We start from the raw sequence: 26143 nt of genomic DNA on the forward strand, positions 1-26143 counted from the left end.
TTCCCGCCCCCCCATCCCCACTTACAGGCCAGCCCTTCCCACTTGTAACTTTCTATGGGAGCTCAGATCCCAGTACCATCCTCACCCTTTCATTAAAACCCTTCACCCAGAATGCACGACCACTTTTAATCATGCATTAGGTTGTGTAGTTACAATTTCTGCTCACTGCTGTGGCTTTGATCCTCCTCCTCACTTCTGGCACCAGGACGTGTTTATTTTTGCTTTTGGTCTCTACTACATACTTAATTTAAAACAAAACAAAACAAAACAATATGTTTGGAGTGGGGTAGTAGCTTCCAGCAGGAGCTCAGACAACCATAATGACCAGCAATCCCTGAACATTCTTTCTAAAGAGACTTACCTCTCATTTGGTAGTGGGATCCTTGAGAGAACCTGGGACAAAGGCTAGAGGGAAGGGACATGTTTTATTTGATTTTGTATTCCCTGTGCCTGATATGCTTGACATATGTTTACTGAATTAAGAAATGAATGCCTATGTTGGCGACAGCAAGCACTACAAGCGGCCAGCCCGCTGTTTGGTTTCTCTAAGAATTACCACCACCATGATGTGACTCCCCCCTCCTTGTTCCTGTGAATAAGTTCTGTCAAAGTGCTATAATTTCTAACAAATGAAAGTAGGTATCATTCAATCAGTGACTATCTGAAGGGTGAGGACCAGATGTGGGTTTCTTTTACTCTCTAAGCAAAATACCAAACTGGGAAACACCGCAGAGGCCGCAGATTATTCTGACTTTCAGACTGTTGTTTTTAAAGCACCAGAGTAAAATGTTAAGCAGGTAGCTGATGCAATCTGGCACAGTGAGTCTATAGCTCTATTTATATAAAGACACACACATATATCAGGCCATCAGCAGTATTTGTATAAACAGTGACTCTCCTATGAAGGTAAAGGCCACCCCCCCTTCAGTTCCAGTGACTGAGATACATTTTTCCAATCCTGGGGGCAAATACAGACGCAGCAAGTTCCTTCTTCCCTTTGGAAATTTGGCAGGTATGGCAGCTCTGCCTCTGTTGCCGCATTCTCTCAGGATTTTATGACTCTGTGCACATGGCCTGTGTGAAGGCCTCGCTTAGGTCACCTTACGCCTTGGCAGCCAGCATGGTGTATGACGATTCAGGAAGACCCTGGTGTTTCCCAGATGGGGCGAGATCTGGCTGTGCAATTACTGCCCTCCAGCTGGGAAATGTGACATGGAGGTGATGAAGTGGCTGCTGAGAAGGAGGCAGTTTGACTGAATTTGGTCTGTTCTTTATTTAAATCTAAAGATTAAATACACGCACATACGTATAAAATCAATCTCTCTCTTTCTCTCTCTCTCACACACACATACACACACACACACACACGCACACACACTACTCCCCAATTGCATGGGGTATTCTTTAGGAATTCAAGTGGGATTTCCCTGAACACATATTTCCCAATCTAATCACTCTTTTCCCTGTTTACTTGCCATCTCATCATTCTCTCTTCCTTTGCTCTTCTACTTTTTTCCTTATCATTGATTTTAACCATCTGGGTATCCCCATTAAGTCAGATGGTCAGTTTAGGGCCCTTTGGGATAGAGACAGGGACCCTAAATCCATTTCCAGTGTGAGCTGCTTTGCTTCATTCTCTCCCATGGCCACAGAGAAGCCCATCTCTGGACCTTGATTCTGAGAGGAGACAGATTCTCAGAAGCTTCTTACCACTGGTAACACAATGCTACCCTCATGGTGGGCATTCTTGTTTATAAAGGATAGTACTGGAATAAATTTTGTCCTAATCCAAACAGCTCTAATAACTTATCCTTCCTTCCATCGATATACTGTTCTCTGTTACTACAGGGGCAGCAGGGAATGAACATGGGCTGTATATTTAGACAGACTTGGGTTCAAGTCCCAGCTTCAGCAGTTAATAGCTGGGTCACCCTGGGCAAGTTGCTTACCCTCTCTGAGCCTCTGTTTGTTCATTTGTTAACTTGGAATCAAATAGAATATACAGATGGTTCCCAACTTGCAATGGTTTGACTTACAATTTTTCGACTTAACAATGGGTTTCTCGGGATGCAGCCCCATTCTAAGTCAAGGAACATGTGTATAGTCAAAGCACTGGACACATAATAGGTGCTCTGTAAATAATAGGAGCAATTACTATGATTATTTGAATGATTATCACAGCCCTTGGTCCTTCCTGTCTCGCCAAAGTCAGAGATGATCAGAGCGTATTCTCTCCCAGTTGCAAGGAGGACTCTAAAGATGAACAAAGCATCTTCTCACACTCAGTCAAGTGATGGCTCTGAGCCACTGAGTGCTCAGCATAGCAGTAGCTCTCTAGGAGGCTCTAGGAGAAACCATGGGCAGATCTACTTCTGCTCTCAAGGGATCCCAGCCATCCAAATGAGCAGATAAGATGAAAATGTAAATGTTAGTGGGCAATAAGACTAGTATAAGCTGAATTATTCCCTGTAGACTACAAGTGCTGTGGAAATTCTGGGGTGGGGAGTGCTGCTGTGATTGGGAAGTCTTCCTGGAGGAGGCAGGGCTTGAGCTGAGACTTAAAGAAAGAGCAAGATTTGTAGTGACCCTTAGAAGAAGTGGGAGCTCTGTAGGCAACTACTGGACAAACTTGACAGGTAGGCACAATTTTTACTTCTATTTTACAGAGAAGAAAATGGAAAGTCATAGTAACTTCTCCAACACCACTCAGCAAGTAATTGGCAGTGCTGAGATTTAAGTAGAAAATCTGTCTCTGTGTGGTGTTGAAGGTTGTATTCAAAACTGGCTCCGATGGAAGAAAGATGGGCTTTTGCTGGAAAGTAAGACATAGCCATTGATGGTTTTCCAGAGAGGAGCGACATGACAAAAGCAGGGTGTTTTCCATTTTCACAGCACAGCAGATGTTCTGGGGAAGATTCTGGCACTAGAGGGGTCAATTAGGAAGCAGTTGCAATAATTTAGGGGTAAGGCATTGAAGGCATTACCCAGGGTAGGAGCATAGTGGGACTAGAGAAGGCATTAAGCCACGAGGCATGTCAGAGGGCAAATTCACAGACTTGGGAACTGACTGAATGTGGAGAACGAAGGACAGGGGTTGTGGGGAGAGGTGGGTTAAGCATCTGGTCTGGGGACCAGAAGACAGGGAAATACTGCTGCTAGGCATATTGGGAAGACAAGCTCATTTTAAGGTTCCTGTTTATATAAAACAGGGCCTGGTTTCTTTTATTACTATTCCTATTAAATCTTTTTATTGAAAAAAATGCTGTATACCATGAGGAAACAGACAAATTCAGAATATGAGATATTCTACAGCACGACTAGCCTGAACTCTTCAAAAAGTCAATATCACACTTAAAAAAATGGGAGCATGCACTGTTCTGGATTAAATGACATTAAGGATAAGTAAATGCAATGTCACAAGCCTTGGTTTTGGATTCTGGATTTTTTAAAAAACTACAGAAGACATTTGGAGGATATTGGGATAATTTGAATATGGATTGGAAATTAGATGATATTAGGAGATTATTGTTTATTTTCTTAGGTGTGATAATGGCTTGTGGTTAGGAGAGAGAATCTTCTTATTCTTTGGAAAATCATTTTGAAGAATTTCAGGGGGAGTACGTCACGGTGCCTGTGACCTTCAAGTAGTTCAACAAAGAAAAAAATATATATGTAAATAGATTGACTGATAGAAACAGAACTATACTGCAAATATGTTAAAATGTTAAATGTGGAATCTTGGTGAGTATATGTGTGTTCATTTTCTACTTTTTTATCTCCATGTTTGAAATTTTTCAGAATAAAACTTTGGGAAAAAATAATTCATGAACATTGTAAAAAGTTAAAATAGTATGAAAGAGTATGGAGGGAACCTTTCTATCCCAGATACCTGGTACTCCTTCCTCGATGCAACCACTGTTCACATTTCTTGAAATTTTATCTGCATTTACAAGTCTATATATGTATTTGTAGATCCTTTTAAAAAATAGGTTCATACTGTAAATATTTTTATTAGCTACAATAGGCTCTCTCTCACCTATGCAATTAGAGGAATAGTTGGTCAGATAATTAAAAATCAATTAAATAGAAGTGCCCAGACTCACTAGAGAGAGGCGTCCAAGCCTATCCAGGGTGCTGTGGGCATCAGTTGGTGTGTTTTACAAAGGAAATGGAGAGAATCTCTTACTCCTGAGAGTTGGCTCCACAGAGGTCAGTTAAGCGAGCTTTCACTGCAGTGGTGGCAGCTTGCTTTTTTTCTCACTTCAGGAACCTTCTTGGAGATTGTTCCATATGGCCGCATGTAGATCTGCCTCATTCTTTCAGCACGGTTTTTAGGATGAGTGTGGTTTTAATCGTGTTGTGCTTCAGATGATAGTGGGACATCTGGGTAGAAAAAAATTGCTGAGGCTTCCTGAACTTGCCTGATCATAACAATCACTTGGGTATTTGTCTAATAAGCTCTCAAATTTGGGCAATGTTGCCATAAGCAGTGGCATAACCAGGACTGGGGCTTCAGTGACAGGACTGCTCTGAGAAATGGAAGTTCCACTAATGGTGCTAGTTAAAGGTATGAGAATACACAGAGAAGGCAAGATGCCAGAAAAATGCTGAAGTCCAAGGACAGAGCCCACAAACTCCCATACGAGCTTCCGCCCCCTGCTGCTCCCCACCAAAGATGATTGCCTCCTGTTGCAATCATGGGAGTCACATTTCCAAAGCATGTGCAGCTTTGAATGTGAAAACCCTCCCTAACTGCCAGCACCTGGGCAAATTCAAATCACACACTTGGACGTAAGACTCCTCCCTGCAAATGGGAAGATTGATTGGAAAAATGTGACTCCAGAAACCAGATCTGGGATGGAACTGAAATTGCCTGAAAATGAAAGCATTGGCACAATTAACAAAAAGGGACTGGATTCCTTTATTTTATTTATTTTTTTATTTTTTTACAGCTAAATCCTGCACAGCTTGCAAACCTTGGGAGGCAGCCATCCTATTATCATTCCTGATATGGACTTGAATTTCCAAGAAATGACTTTTTTTAAGATCTGTGGACTTGAACCCCCACTAGAAGCAATCTTAGAAGTCCTAGTCTTAATGTTTGAAGAACAATCTTGAGACAAGAGTCAGAACTCTGAGGGGCCTTGAGTGCCCACTGACCCCAAACCAGTCCCTTTCAGGTGTCCTAGAAAATCCAGCTCTGCCTCTAAGTCACCCTCTACATTGGGACAAGGTAGAGCAGGTCTTGATGTCATTTGAGTGACCCACAATGTCAGAGGACCGCATTGGCTTGTCACACTGCCTGAAATGTCCCCATTTCAGTGTGAAGCACTGAAGTCCCCTGTCTTCTCTAAATCAAAGTGTCTCAGAGGTAGAGACAGGATCTCTAATCTTTTAAGAAGATAAGCTTTTTACTTAACAACCAAACAGAAAAGGGCGGATAGTGCTGTGTCTGGTTTTTGGTGTAAGCCTGGAGCATAAGCAGATGGTAGGGAAAGGGAAGGGTGCCAAGAAGGCCCAGAGCCTGCCAACATGGCCCCTGAGCCACTGTTAGAACCTTCAGGAATGAGGGAGGTGAGCCATGGGGCCCAGGGAGAGGCGAAGGGCATGATCGGCCTGGGCTGGGACATTTCTCATATGTAGCCCCACAGGCGCACCCTGACTATAATAATTGTAGGATTAGGAAGCCATCGCCACAGTTTCCAATTCCCTATCACTGTCATTACCACAACCACACCAAGTGCATGTGCTTTGAATTTTCAGTGGGCCTGCTGGCCCAGAGACACTTCCACCTGCACCATTATTCGGTGGCACAGATGGACCACAGTGGCGGAGGGAAGCCACAGGCAGATTATCTGATCCATCCAAAAGATCAGACCTCAAGGATCTTGCATTACAGTTTATTCCAGCTCTTCCATGTCTCTTAAGAAGTCCACAATTTTGGTTAGTTTTTTTTTTTTTTTTTTTTTTTACTTTTAACCATTCCCCCCTGCCCCCGTTTTTAAAGAACGTACTTATGTGCCAGGTGCTAGAGTGAGCATATTAGATATATTATTTATTGAATCCTCACCACAACCCTGTGAGGTAGGTGTTATTGTTAACCACATTTTACAGATGTGGAAACTGAGGCACGGAGAAGTTAAGGAACTTGGCCAGCACTGCTCTGTTCCAGCAGAGCTTCTAGAAGTCAGCTGGCCCCCTAGAATCCTTCAGATTACTTTTCCTAACTCCAAATTACTTCTGAATTGTCTCTCCCTATTGATTCAACTCCTCTGGTGATAGGTTTGTCTTCAAATGAGGTTGCCTGGGATAGCTCTGCTCTAGAGTCAGCCCGACAGGGTCCAGCCTCACCACTCACCTGGGAGCAGTTGCCTGTAAAACCATAGAACAGAAATAGCAAACTTCATTAGGGCTGGCCGCAAGCCATAAAATCCTTTAGAAGGACCCTAAAATGTCCCTGAGAAATGATAGTTGGATCACGGGCCATGCCGCTAGAGAATGAAACGGCAGCGTAGCAGCCACCCATCCAATTGGAGCTACATGACTTGCCACTGTGGGTCTTTTCTGCCAAAGACCTTCAGTTAGCCCAGCTATTCCAGCCTGATCTTTCCGAGTCTGCGTGAACTAGCTAGATGGTTGACTCTGGGTCACTGTAACCCAAAAAGGCTTAATTAAAATCAGGAAATAGGCTCATGCTTCTCTCCTGCAATGCTATAAACTCTAGATAGGCCAAATTAGGTTGTAAGGACACACAGGCATAAAAGGTGCTTTGGGCACAGCACAGTCATTTGGGACACACACATATACACACAACCAGCCCCCCCCCCACCCCAGTAGAAATTGAGAAACGAGAAAAGGGAAGTATTTGACTCTAGGTGAGTTTCTTTTTGTAGAGACTGGAGACAAAGGGGCTTGTCTACTGAAGACACTTTGTTTGAGTATGGGGGAGTGATCTTCCTAGCCTGAGGGCCTCAGGCAGGACTTGTCTTGGTGGGTGCTTGGGAGGGCCAAGAGGGCCAAGTGAGGGATAACTGTCAGGCTGAGGGTGTGAAGAGGACAGAGGAAGAAAGAGGGGCAGATGATGAGGGAGACAAGAACCTAGAAAGTGGGTAGGGGCAGTAGAGAGGACCCAGCCACTGGCAATCAGCTCTCCATGTTGATAAAGTCATTTCCTGTTTATCAGACATTGTTGGAGCATTAGAGGTCTCACTCCAGTGATTTATCCGATAGTGGACACTTGCCGCCTTTGGGTATCCACACTTTTGGAAGCCAGTTTTGGATAGATAGCTTTTTGAAATGTATTCACATTCCCCTGCTTTCTGACACTAAACATCTAGAGTCCTTTTTCTGGAAATAGTGGTAAAAGAGGCAACGAGTTTGCTTGTGAAAATCAGTTCCATTCTTTTTCTTTTTCTTTTTTAATGATATCACAGGCAGATAGAATGGTTTTATTCTTTAGACAGATACTTGTTTGCTCAGAGCCTTCTATGTGCCAAACACCATAGCAGATGCTGTGGACACAGTAGTGGACACAACAGACCTGGAGCCTTCTTATGGAGCTTGTTCTGCTTGTAATTTGGCCCATTTGAGGGCGTCATAGAATGAACACTTCCTCTTCCTGAACTGTGCTGGGCTATGATCAGTGAGGTCTTTGAGGGTCTCCAGAATAAGTTGGATTGTTCGCCCTTATCCTAAAAGGCTCAAAGATTATGGTTCTGGGACTTCCCAATGTCAGCTGTCACTTCATGCTGCTGTCACTGTGTTGCATCTGTAGGGGCAAGAAGGTGTAATCTCTTTCTCCACCCATTGTAAGGGTCGTGGCTGACACTCCTATAACAAAGGACAGGTTAACAAGAGAAAAGCATAACAAATTTATTTAATCAAAGTTTCACATGACACAAGAGCCTTCAGAAATGAAGACCCAAAGACCCAGGGAGAACTGTCTATTTTTATGCTTAGGCTCGATGAAGAACAGTCATGTAGAAATGTGATTGGACAAAGGGTATGATCTAATGGGTAATAGACCCAGTAAAGCCTGTCTGTTTAGATTCTTCTTGGTCTCTCTGTGTAGCATTCCTTCCTCCCAGGTATGGGGCAGGACCCCTCTGGAATGAGAGTCTACAACGGAGAAGGGAGAGAGTGACCTTTCTAGGTTTTACAGCTTGCTTTGGGGGAGAAGGGTTCCAGTTTCTATGACTCACCTCAGGGGAGAAACAAGGGCAGGAGACAGGAGGGCAGGAGGGCAGTGAGAGACTTTGCTTCTGCGGCTGTTTCTGAGGCCTTCCAATCTCCTTTAGTTCAAAGCACTCAGCATGCCAAAGTGCCGTGCTTTGGGGTATCATTTTCTGAGTCCCAACACTGCTCATCTACCATGTTATTTAACACATATTTGCCAGGGCTAGGGCCTTACAGTGGCTTTTCTCTCCCACAGAGTAAAGTGCATGTGTTTTGTGATAATGGTTGGTCACGTGGATATATTTCCTCTTCCTCCTGAGTTCTTAGCTGCATGCCTCATGGTTGCTGGAAGTATAGCTTCCAGAGAAGTGAGGACTTACAGGGTAGTCAGTGGTGTGCTGGCAAATGTTTAACAATTGGCTCTCTCGAGGGGGAGAGGAGTGCTAATTTACAGCGTTTACTGATTTCTGTGGTGTAAACACTCCCACCATGGCTAATTTCAAGCTCCCAACATGACATCATTGTGCAACAGTACACCATTGTAGAGTATTTCCACCACACAGATACAATAGATATAAATAACCTCAAGAGCATAGATAGTGGTAAAGTGTAGTAAAATAATTAAGAAGTGATGAGTTTTGAATATTCACTGGCTTTGTCCTTAATAAACTTAATTGTGAGTTTAGGTAATTTGATTTTTAACAATGGCTATATTTAACAAACCGGCTCACAAAATTCATGTTGAGCCATTGGTTCTCACTATCCAGCTGAGTGTGGTGCTACCTCACTTTTCTCTTAGCCTAAGCAGTAGGAAGAGAGGCTGAGTAGACAGGGCCCCAGGGCTCTCATCCCCACTTTAACCAGAGCAGCCCTGCTCATATTCATTTTATACATAATGGGGTTCTAAAGTTTTTAAAACATCTTTTTGAAAGGCACTGGTATAGATGGTCTATGAGACTCCTTTCATCTAGGATATCTTAAGTTAGCCATGTCTTGGTGGCCTCTTATTTCCCCTTTCATTCCCTTGTCCCCTCTTGTCACTCAGGCATCTCATTCCTACTATTCCCAGAGATCCTTCTGTCCCATCCCAAGGCTTTCCATCTTCACTAAAGAGATAGCTGTTATCAACTGATCTGGCTTAAAGTGATATTCCTCCCAGGCCACATTTTACTCTTCAACATGTGACTCCAGAAGACTCATAAGATCTTTCAAATACAAAGGGATGAATTTCGAAAAGCCAGAATTCCAGGAAGGGGGGGAGGTGGGTGTCTCTACTCAGTGTTTTTAAAATCCTAATATTGAGCAGTCAGACCTCTTTATATTTTGTATTATCCTTCAAAAAATTTCTGGATGCTGGGTTACCCCCAAAATACTGCCCAAGAGTATATCTCTATTTTTCTTTAAACAACACAGTTTTCTTTGTGTAAAAACTAAAACCTTTTCCTAGCAGATGCTTGGTTGGTCTTCCACTGAATGCAATCTTTTCAACCATGGAAATGGTAGAGAGGCTGCAAGGGTTATGAATATGACACAATCCTTTTCTGAAGGCAAATTCACCCTCTTTAGCCTGCCAGAGAAATTATTTTTCCAGGAAAACTAAACAGTAAGCACATACTTGGATGTTCCTTTCAAGCAAGAGAGGAGCCTTTTCTATCCCATTAAGGTCAGGCAATTGCCCAAATGATTTGCTTCACTGCCTATCATAACGGGGAGTGTGGGACAGAATCAGCAGGAGCCTACTCTCATCTCTCTCCGTCCAGCAGTCTAGTCGAGCAAAGGTCATAGGCACAGGCACCCCTTGAAGCCTGCAGTCAGAGAGGCTGAGGTTGGGACCACTCGGAACAACCCCCTCCGCAATACACACACATAGAAGCCCACAACATGCTCTCAGTTCAATACAGCAGCTCATGAGAATCAGTATTCCGAAACCAAAAGTAGTGCAGTGAAATATGGCGCGTGGAAGCTGGTGGCTCAGAAGGCCACGAAATGAGGCACAATGGTGATCTTCCTGGCTAGCTGCCAAGTCTGCTGAGTGCATGCTGTTCAAATGCAGATAGGATAGCCAGTGGCCTAGGAGCTATGAAGGACAGGGGTGCTGCTATTTCCTGCCTACATGGCTACCTTCTGAGGCCCAGGGGTGCTCTCCACAGCTTTGCTTCTCTGGTTCTGTCCCCACTGCTGACACCAGCAACAACCTCCCCTTGGCTCCATTTTGCTGAGGGTTGATGGCTCACTGTCTGAAGGCTCCAACTGTAAGGAGGTATGCATGCATGCCCAACACATAAAACAGATCCAAAGCCAAGCTCTGTCCAGTTGAGGCCAACTTAGGCAATAAATCTTGCTCAATTCCCTGGTCAGAATACCTTTGGCTACCTCTGCAAGCCCGGTCTATTCTTGATCCAGGGCCCTTTGGCCAAGATCCCTGCACAGTCGGCACTCTTTCCTCTTCTGTGTCCAAGCTGAGCTCACTCTCCCCTGGCTCCCCCCAGAGTTCTTCACTTTCAGAATCGGGATCTTTTGAACCAAAACTTTCCTACAAAAATCTCTTCTCTAACTCAAACCTCTAACCTTCTTCCAACCTAGACTCCTAGATTCTCTTGAGTCTTCCAGCACTTGAATTATAGGGGAATTTGGTCTCTCGGGGGGGAAGCAGAGAGACACTCCTTATTTATTTAGTAACATTCAATGGCTACTATTATTTCTAGACCACCACAGAAGTCATCAATCTCAGAATGTGCTTTCTCTGTATCACTTGCTCTTGACCTTGGAGAGAGGTTTGAAATCTAAATATAAGACAGCAAAATATTGTCTTTTCAAGGCACCAAAAGGAGGGAAAGTTAGCTTATCTTTTAGAAGCCCCTAGAGCATTATGGACTAGCTGAGTAAGTATAATTAGAAAAAGGAAAAGTGAAGTCAAGAATAATTTCACATGTAGCTGAAGAAGTCTCATGATAAAAGTGAATTTTCCCAAGAATTGCCGGAAAGCAAGTATTGCAACCATTGGGAACGGATGAGCCCAAGAATTTCAGAAGAGCCTCCACCCTTCACCTGGCCTTGATATCACCAAAGAGCTCCTATTGCTCCAGTCCAGGCTCAAGAAGCAAGCTGCTTTTCATTACTACTTTCCAAAGTGTGCTCATACCCATTATCTCACTTGATTCTCACCATGACCCCGTGAGGTAGGTAGGACAACTGTTAGTTTCCCCCTGGCTCACTTCTGGAAGATTCCCAGGAGTCAGATTTTGCACAATTACAATTTGACAGGTTTGGCTCTATTTTCACATGCTAACAAAACCTAGCCTAGTCCAATCATTATGTGAAGGGAAGATTTGTCATGCAATATTGACCTAAACTAGGCAGAGAGAAGCCTGATCATCAGGGGGTAATGGGGTGGGGGACAACTTTGGGAAATTTAGTAATTCTACTCCTCTTTTCCCTTCCTGGAACTAAAACCCAGGCTTTTAAAAGGGGAGGGCTTGTGTTATCCTGAAGCTACTCAAACCTTCTTTCTTGAAGACTGGATACCAAGGCCAAATTGCTATATATTAGCTATATTTGATCAACCTTACCAATTAATCAACTGCTCATTGAGGGCCCGACTCTGGTTAGTGGGAGGAGGAGACAGAAGTATGAGATGCAGACCCTGACCTCCAGGAGGTTACAGTTTTGCTGGGAGTTAAACTTGTAGACACTACACAACAACACATAGCAGCCAAAACAGAATGAAGAAAAGATCAAGGAGGATTGATGCAGCCAGGGGAGGCATCCCAGAGAGTCAGAACAGAGGGGTGGTTAAGAGCGTGAGCTCTGGGATTGGACAGTAAACATGGCTTCGAATTCCAGATCCACCATTTCTAGCAATATGAACCTTGAGCAAATCACTATACTTGATCCACAAAATGGGGTGAATATTAATAAATACTTATAAGGTTGCCAAGATGATTAGATGAGCACAATGCGGTTTCATTATGGTGTTAGTTAAGCTGACCATTGAAGAATAGCAAAGATTTGGAGACACTCAGAGGTAGAGACAGGAAAATACAAGGCATTGAGTTAAACAAAAGTACTGAATTAAAAAGGAAAGGAGGTGGGTAAGGAAGGATACTGGGGGTATTGGTCTTACTAAAGCCGAGGGTATATAATTAAGGGAGCAGGAGTTAGTGTTTGTTAGCTTTGTTAGTTTGAGTGCAGCTAGATGGAGAAAGGCCACCATGCAGAGGAGTTTAGACCAGATATGATAAGAAGTGAGAAGCCACCAGACTTTTAAGCAAGAGAGTGACTTGAAGATAGTGGTCTTAGAATAAGATTGGCCTGTGGTGTACTTGGTGATTTGGAGAGGGACTGGGGGATATCCACTGTTTCAGGCATGAGTTGATAATGACCTGAACTAGAGACATGAGAGTGAGAATAGAAAACATTTGAAAAATATTTTGGATGAAAAAGTAACTGGGTAGAATAGGTAATTGGACATGGAAGATGAAAGAGAAGGAAGGGTCCAAGAGGGTTCCAAGGTTTTGAGTCTAGGTGACTTGGAAAGTGGTGGTGCCATTGATAGAAAAATGGAAGTTGAGAGGAGCAGTAGACATGGAGGGAGGATGATAGACTCAATGTTCAATATGTAGAAATATCTGGAAGGAAATAGTGATACCTGATTGTCCTGGGGAGGATAATTTCCTTCTTTTACTTCATTTCTGACAGAGGCAGATATCACTTTTAGTTAGATAATTATATTGTCTGTAAATATTGATGGTTCCTTCCTTTCTGGCACTATTAATTCTTTTTCTTATTCCATTGCATTGGTTTGGACCTCCAGTAAAATGTGGAAGAGCAGAGTTACAGCAGAACTAGACATTCCTGTCTTGTTCTTGACTTAAAGTGTGAAAACAGCTAATGTTTCAAAGTTTGTTAACAAACAGTTACATAATGCTTCTATGTATGAAGCACTATTTATGAACACTTTACAAATATTAGGTGATTTAATCCTCCTACAATGTTATGAGATAGATATTATTATTCCCATTTTACAGATGAGGAAACTGAGGCACAGAGAAGCTAAGTAACTTGTCCAAGGTCACACAGCTAACAAGTGGCAGAACAGAGATTCAAACCTCCACTCTTTAGCTTTGGAGACTATGTTCTTAACCACTCTGCTATGCTTGTTACCTTTTTAAGTATAGAGTTTTCTGTAGATTTCTAGATTTCTGGAAGATATGCTTTATCAAGTTAAAGTTTCCTTGTGTTCCTAGTTTTCTTAGTGCTTTCTAAGAATAAATGGGTGGTCAGCTTTATGAAATATCTTTTGCTGCATCTGTTGAAATGATCATATTGTTTTCTCCTTTACTATGCAAATAATAACAAATTATATTAGTATATTTTCTAATGGTGAACCAGCCTTGCATTTCTGGGATAAACCCTACTTGTTTATATTATAGTCATCTTTTTCTAAAATGCAAGGTTTGATTTGTTAATAATTTATTTAGGGTTTTCTATAGAGTTATTTTTCTGTCCTCATACAATTTGGTATTGGTATAATGATAGCTTTGGAAATTAAGTTGGAAGCTTCCCATCTTTTTTAATGCTCTGAAACTGTTTGTTTGGTAAGGGAATTATCTGTTCCTTAAAGGTTTTAGACAATTTACCTGTAAAACGTGTGTGTGTGTGTGTGTGTGTGCGTGTGTGTGTGTTAAGGAGTCTGAGGTGTCTACATCTTTGATTCTATTTCAATTTCTTCTCTAGTTTTGTTGGTGTGGTCAGATTTTCATCTTGTTCTCAAGCCAATTTTGATAATTTATAGTCTCCTAGAAAATTGTCCATTTCATCTAGATTCCAAATTTATTGGTATAAATATTATTTCAAAATAATTACTTATAATTCTATAACTATACCAGGACTTACACAATTACTAATAATATTTTAATATTATCTTATACTTGTTAATACATTCTAAATGTAGTTTTCTCTTCTCTGTTCCTCTCCCTTTCACTATCTCTTTTTACTCCTGAGTGGGTTTATTTTTTTAGCAAACTTGCTAACTTTTGCCTATCTTAATGGTCTTTTCAAAGAGCTGGATTGTGCTTGTATTGATCAATTTTCCATTTTTGATAATTGTGCACTTTATAAATTTTTTATTTTTTATTCATTTTTTACACTTAGGACTTTGACTCAATATAAATTATTTATATAATCTTTATCAGGCAAACTTTACTTCTGTAAAGCCCATCTGTCTGGAATATCCTTTCCCCCCTCCCGTTCGCTTGGTTAACTCCTACTCATTCTTCAGTTTATGCATCATGTCTTTCAGGAAACCTTCCCTGACTCTCCAGAATGATTTAAATGTTCATCCTCTGTCCTCCCCCAGCAACTTTCAGCCCTTATCATTCCGTGTTATAATTAGCCATCTGTTTGTCTCTTCCCTACTAGACTATAAATTCCTTGAGGGCAGGGACCGTGTCTGGTTCATAATTGTACCTCCAAGCACCTACCATAGTATTTGGCATCCCAAGTAGTAATTCAGATGGAAAGTTTATTGGAGGTAGCAACCAACCCACGAGCTGGCAGGCAGATCTAACAAAGGAGCTCCTACCACAGTCTGTTGCCTAAGGTTTGGGGTCTTTCATAAAAAGGGGAAAAAATACCCCTGGTAGAATTTATTTTCTTGATTTTTAAAATAATCAACCCCCTTCCAATGGTCATCCCAATGTTCAACCCTTTGGAAAGGTGTCCTTCCCACTCCCCTATTCCCCCAGCCTTCCAGCATGGATCTAGAGGGTTCAACCCCAAAGGAGATAAGGCCAGGAGTTAGCCCTAAAGGAACTCAGACTAAGTGGGGTTAAAGAGTCTACAGATTGCCCCAGGGCTTTTCCATTTCAAAATAGAGTTCCTGCATGGGGGCCCTTTCCTTCTCTGCAGTGAGGGTTGGGGGACATCATCCCACGCTTCCACACCTCTTGTTTCTAATCTCATCTGAAATACCTTTCCTTCTATATTCATCTTTCCCCTCAATTCCCTTCTCTTATTTACCATTGACCCTGTAGTTTTTTATTACTTGTGTCCAGGAGGTGTTTCGAGAATGTGAACTGAAGTAGTAGTTTATGAAATTGGCAACACCCATGCATTGCTGCCCTAAGTTTTCTTCTGGAAACTTCTGTGGTTAGCACTCAGGTCCAACGAAAGCAGAACACAGGCCGAACTGAAAGAGAGGCATACCAAAATCGTGGAACACCATCAGCATTAGGGCTGGCTCCTGCCCACTTCTCAGCCTCCGCTTCCACCCTAGCTACAGTCCGATAGGAGCCTGTTTCTAGAGACAAAAATCAAACTAGTGACCAAGGGTTTTCCTGCTCACTGTGACTTTACTTCCTGGGAAAGATGGTCTCACTTCCTTACATAATCTGGGTTCCTCTTCGAGGAAGGGGTCATGAAACTAAAAATATAAAAGCACTTTTGAAAGAGAACTCATTCTGAAATGAGATGCAGGACCCAAAGCATATCCACTCTGTGCTACCTGCCTAAGACAGAACTAAGGAAAGAGAGATGGCCACAGGAATCCATGTGGGCCCCAAGAGTCCTGGGAAAGGGTAATGGGCTGATGCTGTCAGGCAGTCCCAGGACCTTTCTGAGGTTGCTTTGCTAATAGCAAATGTGTTCCAGGCACTGTGCTGGGCTATAGGGATAGAGCAAAGAACAGGACACAGTGCTTCCCTTGAGGAGCTTATAGTCTGGTGCCCATGTGGGACACACAGTATCCACATTTGGAACTCTCCTGGCTATACTATGCTATCTGGTACCTTGACTTAAACATGTATCATCTCCTCAGCATTTGCAGTGGCCCTAAAGACAGGAACTGCATCTCATTCACCCGCAACATCTAGCACACTACTTAAAATATAGTATGCACCCAATAAATACTTTTATGTGATTGAAGGAAGGAAAGAAGGATGGAAGGAAAGAGGGTTAGCTGAGGTATCCCAGAAATGCTTCATATTGACTGGAGATGATGTCTGGGTTCATAGGAGCCAATCTCAGAGGAATGCATGGGTCCCAGATAATCACTGGCTGGGCCCTCCAGAAACAATCCTCCCAATTGAGATGTCTCTGAAGCAACTGTAATCCTGAGGCATCAACCAGAGTCTTGGGACAAAAACTCAGGCATACCTAGGTCAGCTTCACAGATGCTGGTGACTTTGAATTGGTCACTTTTATTGTTGTATTTAGTCATCCTTGAAGGTATTAAAACAATAAGATGGGAAAACAATGTGGTGGCTCCTCAAAAAGTTAAACATTGGAATTACTATATAACCTGCAATTCCAGTCCTAGGTATATACTCCCCAAAAATTGAAAACAGGTACTCAAACTAGTACATGTATACACATGTTCATAGCAGCACTACTGACAATAGCCAAAAGGTGGAAACAGGCCAAATGTCCATCAATTGATGAGTAGGTAAATAAAAAAGTGGTATATCCATATAGTAGACTGTTACTCAGCCATGAAAAGAAATGAAGAACTGATATGTGTTATCATGTGGATGAACCTTGGAAACATTATGCTAAGGCAAAGAAGCCATATACAAAGGCCACATATTTTATGATTTCATTTATATGAAATATCCAGAATAGATAAATCTATAGAGATAGGATACAGATTGGTGGTTTCCAAGGTCTAGGAGAAATGGGGAGCATCTTCTTGTTGGGTAAGGAGTTTTACTTTCGAGTGATAGAAATGTTTTGGGACTAGAGGTGATGCTTCTATAATATGTGAATACACTAAATGCCACTGAATTGTTCCATTTATTTTATTTATTTATTTATTTATTTTTTGAGACAGAGTCTCGCTCTGTTGCCTGGGCTAGAGTGAGTGCCGTGGCGTCAGCCTAGCTCACAGCAACCTCAAACTCCTGGGCTCAAGCGATCCTCCTGCCTCAGCCTCCCGAGTAGCTGGAACTACAGGCATGAGCCACCATGCCCAGCTAATTTTTTCTATATATATTTTTTAGTTGGCCATATAATTTCTTTATATTTTTAGTAGAGATGGGGTCTCGCTATTGCTCAGGCTGGTCTCGAACTCCTGACCTTGAGCAATCCACCTGCCTCGGCCTCCCAGAGTGCTAGGATTACAGGCGTGAGCCACTGTGCCCGGCCAAATTGTTCCATTTAAAATGGTTAATTTTATGTAACTTCCACCTTAATAAATTATTATTTTAAATAATAACACCAGGGCAACCTTGGGAAAAGTCAAGGTAGAGAAGCCCCAATTCTGATTCTGGGGAAACTGAGTAGTTGGGGGGGAGTTGTAGACTAGGTGGGTATAGCATGGGAACTATTTCCTTCCCCACTCCCCATGCCACTGTGCTGCAATGCTTGTTCTTTCCTCAGCTAAGTCAAGTATTCCTATCTCCACTCCTGACCATATCTAAGAATCTCTTGGAATTGTTCTTAAGAATATTCCATTTCTCTAAGGACTGTTCCCCACATAAGGGCAGTTGTTATTTGTTAGGAGCCCTTCCCAGAAACCCCAAATATCAAAGATTTGGGGAATATGGGAAGCCAGCATGAAGACATGGGCCAGCTTAAGAAGATGTCATTTTGAAGTGAGTCTTCAGAAAATGTTAATGTAGCCAAGGTGTTGGATGCATACAAATTGTTGGGTACCTGGGAGATGTTAGGAAATGCTTGTTGATCGACTAATTCCTTGATTGAATAAAGACATTTAAACAAAGGATCCCACTCCAGTGGAGCCTATCTAATTTATGGTCTTCAGGCCACATTTTGTGTAAGAGCTTTCATTCATCCATTCTTTCTTTCATTCCACAAACATTTATTGAGCACCTCCTATGTTCTAGGAAATACAGTGCTAGGGATTCATGATCATAGACATGGGTAAAAGAAATTCATATACAATCCCCAAAATTCTTTTTAGACATATTTCAACCTTTTACCACCTCCAATCTTTGAGCTTGAGTAAACTGATGGGCAGGAGCAGGGCAGGTTATGGTGATGATGGTGGTGCAGCCACAAACTGGAATATGTGGTCCAGTAAGAATGGTTAAGGGGCCACAGAGAAGAATACTTGAAAAATGGGCCATTGTAGGAAATGGCCCTGTGACAAGGGAGGTGGAGCAGCTGGGGGACAGCCTGATCAATGTTTTCTTCCATCTCTCCTGTCCTCTCTGTCCTCTTCCCCATTCCTGAACCACCTTGAGATCATGGATTAAGGAAATATTCCCTTATACTGCTATGGCTACACACACCCTGGGTGCAGCAACCACTTTCCCCAACCCCCAGCATAGCTCATGAGAGGCTCTGTGTGAGCACTAGGTCGCCTGAAATTGAGGGGAGGCAATCTCGTCAGAACTAAGGAGGGTCTGCTTTTTTCTGCCTATGTTACAGTTAATCCATTGCCATCTGTCTTTATTTTGCTGACTCACTGCTTTCATTTGGGTTGGCAGTTCTTTTGCTGTTGGCTGCAGTCTTTAACTGTTTACAGAGGACTGAGATGGATGGAGAATTAGGGGCTTTGCGTTCATTCCCTGAATGAAATCCTACCCAGGTACTGTGGGCCTCTTGTCGAGGGGCTGAGGCCAAGGCCCCTGGATTTTGATGGATGGTGGAGATTAAGTGTAGGGTAACACATCATTTAGTCTGATTGCAAGGCCAGATTTCTCCCAAGTGCTGCCAAATGAGCTGGGAGGTCATGTGAATTGTCTGCCCAAGCACAAGGGAGCACGGTGCCTCTTAATTAGAATAAGGATAAAGGATATTCAGGACCTTGGTCTGTCAGAGAACTTGGAGCGCCCAAATCCTATACTTCATTCAAGGTTTTCTTTAAGCTTCACCTTACTCATGGAAGCCTTTCTGCAGAAACTTCCATCCCCACACTCTATCCTAGCCCTCCTCCAAAATACACCTCCCTACACTTTGAGTGTCATCAGCATTTGGTTTCTACTGTGTACAGTCCTGGCTCCTACAGCCATTTTGGAGCTGTCCCTGAGCAAATTTGAGAGCTTCACTCTTTATCCCAGTGAGATATAAGTTCATCAAGATGCAAAACTTTGTAAGCTGTTATGGCTCGAGTGTGATACTGGGCATTACGTTTGCTGCCTAAAGCCAAGGTGACCATACAGTTTACTGTCCAAACTTGGACACTTTTGAGGGTGAAGGACAATACTATTATAACGGCACTGGCGTAGCAAGTGTAAATTAGGACCATCCTGGGCAAACCAGTACCTATGTTCACCCTACCTAAAGCACCAGGTTCCTTTTATTTACCTTATTTTTGTTCCTACTCCAAATCCCAGGCAGGGACTAAGGCTGAGTAGGCAGATATACCCAAAAACTCTTAACTCTCTCTACCCCAGAAATGGTCTAATGCTGACAGAAAGTAGCCTTGAAAGGGTTAAAGGGTGAGCCCACTACAAACCCTTGGCATCTTAACACAAGTAATTTTTAAAAATTTTTTAATTATTATGGGTACACAGTATTTGTATTTCTTTATAGGGTACATGTGATGTTTTGATACAGGCATACAATGTGAATTAATCAAACCAGGGTATTTGGGGTATCCATCACCTCAGGCATTTATCATTTCTTTGTGTTAGGAACATTCAGATTCCACTCTTTTAGTTAAAGTATACTCCAACTTATTATTGATTATCGTCATTTTATTGTGCTATCAAATATTTTTCATTCTATCTAACTATATTTTTGTACCCATTAACCATCTCTACTTTATCCTCCCACCACTACCCTTCCCAGCCTCTGGTAACCATCATTCTACTCTCTGTCTCCATGAGACCAATTGTGTTTAATATTTAGCTCCCACATATAACTGAGCACATGTGAAATTTATCCTTCCCTTAGCACAAGTCATTTGATCAGACATCCTGAAAGTGTTTTCACTGAATTTCTATAGGTCTCAAAGGCCAAGGATGCCTTTCCCCAAGTCACCTTTTCCCAAGATCCAACCACCATATAATCAAATGGAGGTGACTGGCTTATAGAAATTATTCCCTTGAAAACTTAGCATTACATGGCCAAACTATCCTAGGGAGATGGCTTCTCCAAGCCATCAACCCTGGAAAGTATTCTCTACCAACAGGACAGGATCAAAAAATAGCCTTCAGAAATTGGAGCCCTTGTATACTGCTGGCAGGACTGTAAAATGAAGTAGCACTTTGCAAAACAGTTTTGAAGTTCTCAAATGATTAAACATAGAGTTATTATACCATATGACCCAGCAGTTTCACTCCTACACATATACCCAAGAGAACTGAAAACATATGCCCACACAATAGCTTGTACATGAATGTTCACGGCAGTGTTACTCATAATAGCCAAAAAGTGGAAACCACCCAAATGTCCATCACCTGATGAATGGATAAACAAAATGTGGCATATCCATATAAAGAAATATTATTCAACCACAAAAAGGAAGGGAGAACTGATACATGCTACAACATGGATGAAACTTGAAAACACTATGCTAAGTGAAAGATGCCATTACAAAACATTACATCATACGATTCCATTTCTAAGAAATGTCAGAACAGGCAAATCCATAGAAACAGAAATTAGATTAGTGGTTGCCTAGGACTGGGTGGGGTGGGGAGTTCTTGGCTGTGGGGAGTGACAGCTAAAGGGTACACAGTTTCTTTTGGGGGTGATGAAAACATTCTAAACTTGATTGTGGTGATGGTTGCACAACTCTGTGAATATACAAAAACCACTGAATTGTGCCTTTTAAATAGGTAAATTGTATGGAATGTAAATTGTATCTCAATAAAGCCATTAAAAATGTGGCCTCCACGCCTAAGTAGGGCTCAATACCAACTACCCAGGCTATGCTCACACTCGTTCAGTGAGGACGTGGGAACTCTCTTCCAGACATTTCGTCTCAGGCTTCAAAATGGTTAAGCACAAACTTGGGCAAATGCCTCATAAGAGCAGACCACTGGGAAGAAGCCTTGGTAGTACCCACAAGCCTTTGGGATTTTTCTTGATTCGTCAAAGGATCCAATAATGTTTGACAGGAAAGGGCCTTAGAGCTTATCTCTTTGATCCCCGCTGTGTAGATGCTCAGAAAGAGGAAGTGACTTGCCTAAGTCACAGCTAGCCAGTGGCAGAACAGGGACCAGAACCTGATGCTCCTAACTCCCACTGCAGTGCTCTTTCTCCTGCCCCGCCTTCTCCATTGCCTCCCTTTCCTCTGCCCTACCCCTAAAGCAGCCCCTTTGGCCCTTCTTCCTGAAATCTAGAAGAAATCAAGTCTGAGAATTCAAGTACAAAATCAGGGTGAATTTACAGTTTTGGAAATATGGTATAACTTTCTTAAATAGCAGGTCAGGAAATCTACATTATAGGTCTCCCAACATCAGGATGTGGACAGAGTACAGGATTTGACCCCTGGTACAGCTAAATTTGTGGAATAATCACATGCTTCTCTTTATACTGTATTTGGCAGTATTAGAAGAGAAAAATAATATTCATCTTAGGAAAACCTTGGTAACTGCAAATTTGCTGGCAACCTTATTTCCTCTTGCTTTCTTGGAAGAAAGCAAACGAAAAAGCAGCTGTACAAATTAGCCCTGACCAACAGGCCCGGGACCAAAACAAAACAAGAAATAATAAAGTCAAAAACTAATCAGGCTAAATGTTTAAATCAGAATGGAAAATGTATCCAACTATATGCCTACTGGAGCTGTTGAAACTACTAATCTCCACTTGATTGTCGACAACATCTTCTTTCTGGAAGGTCAGGACAAAACTGGGGACAGTTTGACCGAAAATTACCAGGAATTTTCTAAACCTCTTCATCTGCATTTACAGATTTTTCTGATAGCCCTGTCTAATTGCAGCAAAACCATTTATCATGCTTGTTGGAATTCTACTAGCACCATAGGGAAAAGAAAATGTGCTTAATAGGTCATCATTCAACAGACACTGTGTGCCAGGCGCTGTGCCAGTGCTAGAGCAAGACAGGACAGGGCGAAGACACGACGCCTGTCTAAGAGGAGCCATACATCCCCAAAATAAGGTGGACCATGCAAGGTAAATGGCAAGGGCTAAGGGCGAGAGCAAAGTTGAGAAGGCAGGAGAGTTTATGTATGCTGAATAACAGTAAGGGGACCAGTCTTTCTGGAGTAGAGATTTCTTTTAAGGTAGTCAGTGGGATGGTTGATTGAAAAAGAAGTTTGGAGACAGATCATGGGGGCAACGTAGCATTTTGAGGAGGTGAGTGGCCAGATGAAAACCACATCAGGAGAGCCTTCTCTTCACCCTCCCCTTAACACTGGGTTAGGAGTTCTCCTCCGGCTCCCACAACCCCCTGCACCTTACCATAGCGTTTTCACATTTTCCTGTAATTCACTGCTTCCTTGTACTTCTTCCCTTCACACTAAGCTCCTTGTGGAAAGAGCTTATGTCTTGTTGATGTGTGGATCCCTAATGCCTAGCAAAGGGTTTAACACGTGGTCAGCACTCAGGAAATATGTGTTGGTGGGATGGGACGTGATAGAAGGTAAGATCTTTGGAGGAGCCATCTGGAAGAGTAGGCAGGGAGAGGAGATCAGTTAGAAGGATGTTGCCAGGTACAGATATGAGGAAATCTGGCCCTGATCCAAAGCAGTAGCAATGGTGACAGAGAAGGAAGATGCATTTTGAAGGAAGAATGGACAGGACTGGGGAACCTTAGTTATCACTGACCTGAGGAAATAAAGCAAAATGACTGTGGAACTGGAGCAGGTTCCCCATGAGGCAGCGTGGTAGGTCCTACAGACCCCAGTAGGATTAACCAGCCCTCACTTCCACTTTGCGGACAATGGGCCCAGCTGTCTGTGGGGACCCTGGCCCTTCTGTCATTTTCATGTCTAGAGGTGAAAGGGACTAGACCATTGCTGACGGCACTTTGCCCAGCTGTCTCTGTGCCACCTGTGCCAAGTCCCCAGAGAGCTCATAATGACCAGTAAGACTAGGCTCAAGGGTGATGAACCGCCGTTTGGCCGTCTTAATCCTACGGTCTCAACTCAGCTCCCACCACCTGGAGGTGTCACACAAAGAAATCCAAAATAAAGAAAAGGGTCAGCCCAAGAAACAAGAGTCTCTTTTTTCTAGCCGTGCCTGTTTCGTTCCACCTTTCTTTCTGCAGCTCAGGAAGGGAGGGGTGGGAGAAAACCACGGAACTTTTCAAAATCCCATTTTCCAAAAGCTAAATCAGATTCATTCTGTGTCTCCTGCACAGACTGCATGAGCCTGGGTAATGTAAACACTGTGAGGCCACAGCTGTCTGCCAGCTGCAACGTTAAAGCCCATTTTGGGGGGCATGAAAAAACCTGTCTGTAACTATCACAGATGAGAAGTGTTAGCTAATGAATGGTCCCTGCTGAGTCCAGAGCCCAGCTGAGTTATTTCAGTCTTGGGCCTTAGCAGAGATTTTTATTGGGTAACAAATTTCAAATGCTCCAGTCACCCCTAGACCCTAGATTGGAGCCCATCACTCAATCCCCCGCCCCCCACCCAAAAAAAAACTAATATACTCCAGGGACATTACTGGTTGCAGCTCAAGAATCTTGGCACTTGGAGTGTTGGGTGATTGCTCAAGGAAGGTATGGTGGAGGCTTAATAATAACATGAGTCACCTTAGGCTCCCCACAGAAGTGTGGACAGTGGCCTTTTCCAAGAGCAGAGCCATCCATGGCATCCACCATGGATGGTCAACTTGGAGCAGTCTAAGAAACAGTTGGCTTTGTGTTGGACACCCCTATTTCTGCTGGCCCTCAGTCTAATGCCCTGGTTCTTGTTGGTACCTGTCTCCTCTTACAAGTCTTTCTCCTACATGGGCTCAGGTCAGGGGCAAGGCCAATGGAGCCAAACCAGCTGCAATGAGATGAGGGCTAGGGCCCAGGCCTTTGCTGGGCATCTGCCTAGAGTGTGAGCACCTCATTGCCACACCTTTCAGCCTGCCCTGGGGTAGAAGCGGGTGACTAATTATCAGCTGTGTACATGAGAGCCGTCTGTGAATTAGAGACACACAGAAGAACATAAATCCAAACCAGCTATTTTTGTGTTGTAGTGGTAAAATACAAATAACATAAAACTTAACATTTTAACCATTTTAAAATGAGCAATTCAATAGAATTTAGTACATTCACAAGGTTGTGCCACCCTGACCTCTGTCTTGTTCTGGAACATTTTCATTACCCACAGAGAAGATCCCCACGCCCATTAAGCAGTCATTCCCCATCCCCTCCCCCCACCAGCTCCCAGAAACCACTGATCTGCTTTCTGTCTCCGTGGATTTGCCTCTTCTGGATATTTCATATAAATGAAATCATACAGTATGTGGTCTTTGTTGCCAAGCCAGCATTTTTTAGTACCTACTATGTGCTAGTCACCATAATAGGCATTAGGACTCTGCCTTAGGTGCACACCAGCTAGCAGCAACTGTTTTGGGGAATACTTAGCTCACTCAAAGGACATGTGGGTGACTTATTTGCACCATCCTATTTAATCCTCACAATGACTCTGAAGTTGGTAATTGGAATGTCCCCATTTCGAAGATGAGTAGTCCAAGACTCAGAGAAATGAATAACTTGGCCAAGGTTGCACTAGCAGTTAAGATTCTAATTTAAGTCTTTCCGTTATTTATCATGTATTCAGCCCTACTTAGAGCCAATCTGCTTACTTAGAGGCAACGTACTGTCTTCGTGGTATGTGCTGCCTGCCCCATCTTGCCTGCCGTTAAATCCCCACTGTGACAGACCCCATAGGCAGGGCAATAATTTCATGAGGCCCTTGTGAAAATACCCTTGTGTTGCTAAGGATAGGAGCCTGGCATGAGTGCCCCTAGTGTTCACATGCCCTTGGGCACACCCAGAGTTTTCTGTAGTTCCCAAAGAGCTGGATATAACCCCTCCTTCTCTCCCACTCATGAGAGCATATGGGAATGTTAGTGAGTTATTTATAGAGAAACCCTTGAATCTGCTCAAATTTATTTTTTAAATCATATGCAGCTTTGGTATTTGATTATTGGAAATAAATAATAACTGATTGTCAGACACCAATGTGTCTTGGCATCAAAGATGAGAACCTCTGGTCCAAACATATCTAAGGCTCCAAAGAGGTAGAGCTCAGCTCAGCTCAGTTGGCTCCAGTTTACGGGGGAATTCCCAGATCAGTCAAGTTCCTCCTGAAGACTGAGAATCTGATTGTGTCAAATGAAAGTCTAGGGTGGCCTTCGTGAAGCAGCCTTGAAGGCTGTGCACCTCATGTCAGGACTTTTGAACAGTGATTCTGGCTGCTTCTGACAGGGCCCAACTGCATGTGCAAGAGATCACAAGAGCCTGACCCAAGTTCTGCAGCAAAGCTCAAGAAAAAGGAAAAGGAAAATGGGAGTTGTCCCACTGTTTTAAAGACTCCAGGATATATGTTTAAAAGATCCATAAATGGGAGCGGCACTCAGGAAAGTTCTATGCAACTGAAAGAGACAAATATTGATATTCAACAGTCAGCTTCAATAATAATAATAACAATAATAATAATGGGACTGCCTGAATTCAAATAAGCAGAACAGATGTTCCTCATGTGTTATGAGTTGAAAATCATTGCTTCATGTGGAATCAGTTAAAAGTTAAGCTTGGGACTTAGTGTATGTTTAATATAAAAATGCTCAATAAAAAGACTTTGGAGGCAAAATCCAAGTGAAGGCATGCTGCAGTCATTAGTGCAAATAATCAACCAGTCAGCATTTGCCTGTAAGAGACAAGTGATGTAAGGTATGAGAACGAGAGTTACTAAGAATGGAGGTGGTGATAGAAATGTTCTTTGCCATCAACTCTGACCGGAGCTCAACATGTAGCGTTTTTCTCAGTATAAATAGGACTTGGAACTTGGAACCGGAGTAAGCCTCAGAAAAAAAAAGAAAAAATTAAATCTTTTGATATCTAATAGACATTAGGAGAACTTTCAAAAGATG

General features: G+C 42.7%; 1 protein-coding gene across 2 annotated transcripts in view; it reads left to right on the top strand.

Annotated features, from left to right (window-relative positions):
• The first annotated feature begins 867 nt into the window (after nt 1-867).
• Nucleotides 868-26143, top strand: part of PLAC1 (placenta enriched 1) — an 81592-nt gene continuing 56316 nt past the window's right edge. For both annotated transcript variants that reach the window (XM_069464078.1, XM_069464079.1), the window contains exon 1: nt 868-1012. The gene's annotated coding sequence lies outside the window, so the exon portion shown is untranslated. The remainder of the gene's footprint in view (nt 1013-26143) is intronic.

Source organism: Eulemur rufifrons, chromosome 30 (genome assembly GCF_041146395.1).
Source record: "Eulemur rufifrons isolate Redbay chromosome 30, OSU_ERuf_1, whole genome shotgun sequence".
Taxonomy (NCBI): Eukaryota; Metazoa; Chordata; class Mammalia; order Primates; family Lemuridae; genus Eulemur; species Eulemur rufifrons.